General features: G+C 35.9%; 1 pseudogene; it reads right to left on the bottom strand.

Annotated features, from left to right (window-relative positions):
* Positions 1-253: 253 nt before the first annotated feature.
* On the bottom strand, positions 254-2,042 carry LOC149114641 (uncharacterized; annotated as a pseudogene).
* Positions 2,043-3,369: the final 1,327 nt, after the last annotated feature.

Below are 3,369 nucleotides of genomic sequence, written 5' to 3'. Positions count from 1 at the left end.
TAAAAGTTAAATAAAGCATCACATATCTTAGTTGTCGGGTAGGCTTCATTTCCCGAATGGACAAGATTCTTCGTTATCTTTGGACTTCATTTCCGGCATGAAGCAACTACAGACTATACTATGTAGGATGCTAATCCTATTCCCAGGGTCGAAGGTGGTTTTCTATAACTATCCATTTGGCTTCGGTTCTTCTACTTTTCACTAAGGCATTTGTTTAGTTTTAAATAGCGAACTGTATATATTCAACACAAGAACAATTTTCAACAGTTTATTAAACGTTATGCATTTCAGTGATATTACAATGTTTTTCACTAATGAATTATTTCTTACACTTTCAAAAAAGGAAACAATTTCTAGAAGATAAACAATATTGGGTATTCTACAAATCAATCGCCTAACTTGCTATACACATATCTTATAGCATTAAGTTTCAACAAAGTAAGATTCAGCAAGGAAATGCTTTTCCATTTCTTTACGTTGCAAAGCAATAACTTTTATAACTCCTCGCTAACCTAAATAAAACAACAGGCAATGTTACGTTAACTTATTTGCTATATAAAATCGAAGACACCAGTTTACTTTTAGTGCTGAAAGTTATTTTCAACTCGCGCGCTGCCAAAAATGCAGCGATAATCTCAGAATTTGTGGGATTTTCCACATTAATTTTGTTGTAAGACTCTGCTTGTTCATTATACAACTTTATGAAAGATTCCACTTGATCTTGAAGAACCCTTAAAAGAACGTTGTGTTCTCCGCCAGTGAATACCCCTACACTGAAGTGTGTTTGATCTGCAGCTGTCGTGATTTGACTTAACCCACAAGAATCACAAATACTTAGATCTGACTGGAGATTGCTCAGTCTACGGTGACAACTGTTGCAAACTGCATAGCGTTGAATTTCTTGCACCCCAGCAATTCGATTGACAGTTATAGTATTCAGTGAAAGAGACTCTTCATTTTCCATTAGCTGTGGCACAACTATCATATTCCGCACATCCGATTTCACTGTAGTAATGATAGTGTCAAAATTACTTGATAAATATTTCTCTCCTTGGAATGAGCGAACTCTTGCATTGACAATTTCGTATGCTTACCCTTCTTGGACTAAGGGGATATCTTTGTCCCATAAAGTAAATTTAATTGCACTGGTGTCGTCCGCTATATTACAATCCAATTTCATTACTGCCCGCTCCTGAACCTTAACTTCACTCTGCTCTGATCTGATATGTACTTTCCCGATAACTGAAACTAAAGTGAAATCTGAAACATTATCGATTTCACTGATTTTTATAAATCGTTTTGAAGGTGCCTGGTGATCAAATGGGCACTCTGAAATACTCTCAATTTTAGTACGTTTATTAAGGCGGGACTTAACCTAAAATTCTGAAAGAAATTCGAAGTTTTGTTTTTTACGGAACTCGAATCTTCAGGTATTGAAGTTTTATTTTGACATGTACTGTTACTGTAAGTTTAAAGCTCGTTTTCTCAAAACGAGTTATTTTCGCCTTCTAGAAAAGATATCTTGAGAAGGATTTATTCAATTGAGCTAAAATTTTCAGGATTTGTTGTTTTTAGTACGTTCTGTGGGATAAGCATAGAACTTTTCCATCCAGTGCATTCTGTCAAAGTTATGTATTGAAACGTATGCTAGATTTTCTGTATCAGATTTAACTGGTCATCATTTCACGTGCTTTTAACTTTTCAAAAATCTCTATGCTTATCCCAGCAAGCTGTTTGTCTTCTTTTGTAAAATGTAAAAACTATTCCTTTTGATCAGTTCTAGTAGGAGTTATCTTTTCTCAAGTAAGCCCTGGCATTCCCCAGCAGGTGGCAGATTTAATCAGCCGGTGTCAGGTTACAATACAATTATAGGGTACACAAATATTTTTTTCATAATCTTTGCTCTTTGAGCTTTTTAAGAATGTATACTTTGCCATGGTTAGGAGTTAACTCTTAGCCACGAAAAAATGTTTGAAACATGGTGTGTTTTTAAGTGTTTTTAGTCCCACCTTAATATTTTGCATCGGAGTTACCGCTGTCATGACTATTGACGATGTTTATGAAGCGCATGACCTTCGAAACACCCGAAGAATGGAAGAAAGGGTCATGGGCTACTGGAGAAGGCCATGAGTAAAAAAACTTTTACTCTGTAAAAAAATCGAAACATTCTAAAACTCCTCGGGACTGCGATCATTGGGAATTTCATTCAGTTCTGAGTGTAACCCTAGCTGGATTTCCTTATTTCTTCTTTATTTCTTTCTTTCTTTCTTTTTTTTTTTCGTTCTTCAGTTCAGAGAGATCTAAGTCCAATAGATATGACGGTTATTGACCAAGCGTGAGGTCAACATGGCTGGATATTGGACAAGTTCTAGTTTTATGGAAAAAGAACACTATTTTCTTGCGGGACACACCGGGTAATCTCGAGCGGGGAAAATATCCCCATCTTGACCGCTCTGGTAGCCAATCACCATCACAGGATTCGGTTCGTCTTGCCCGCGCAGGAAGCTAACAATATAATAAAAAGAAGGTTTACCCGCTCCTGTCAGTCTTCAGTGATGTCCATTTACCGTAGCAGTTTTTATACATTTCAGCTCGAAGTTTAAAAAAAATAGTCTTTAAAAGTAGAAGATAAGCTTTCCACAAAGACTCGGTTGTGCAGCGTTGGGATTTTTTCCAGAAACTGTACGTCTGCATGTTATTATATCGTTAGTTTACAGATTGTTGGTGAAGAGGTTAAAATAAATAATAGTAAATAACATTAACAGCAGTAATAATAATAATAATAATAATAATAATAATAATAATAATAATAATAATAATTAGCTCTTATTAACCGAGCAGGAGGTCTGTATGGGAGAATCTTGACCGAGGTCGTAAGTACAGACCGAACGCAGTGAGGTCTGTACACACGACCGAGGTCAAGATTCTCCCATACAGACCGACTTAGCTCGGTTAATAAGATGTTTACTATATGGCAAAGAAGAAAACTTTAATTCGTTTAATGTAACTGGTTTGTACTAGCTGACATTTTGCTTGCGAACGGCGATGAGCTTAACTTAAACCTGCCGAAATTTGCTCGTCCTCTCTACTTTTTTTGTCACCAGGCTTTTTGGCACTTCCATAAATGATTGAGAAGAAAATAAAAGAAAATAGTGAATATTTTTGTATTTTAGTTTGCTACTTTTTCAACGCAAAATGAAACCGGTCTAGATGCCGGTCTAGATGGGAAAATCTAGACCGCGGTCAATATCGATTTCAGCCAATCAAATTCGTGAATTCGGTAGTTCCCAGTCCTTGTGAGACACAGCCATATAATAACTTTTTTTTTTAATAATAACAATAATAATGTTTATTAGTGGCTTATAAAAA

This window comes from Orbicella faveolata, unplaced genomic scaffold, assembly GCF_042242905.1.
Source record: "Orbicella faveolata isolate gen_17 unplaced genomic scaffold, um_ofav_v1 contig_13, whole genome shotgun sequence".
NCBI lineage: Eukaryota > Metazoa > Cnidaria > Anthozoa > Scleractinia > Merulinidae > Orbicella > Orbicella faveolata.
This window is presented reverse-complemented; position numbering and strand designations above follow the sequence as displayed.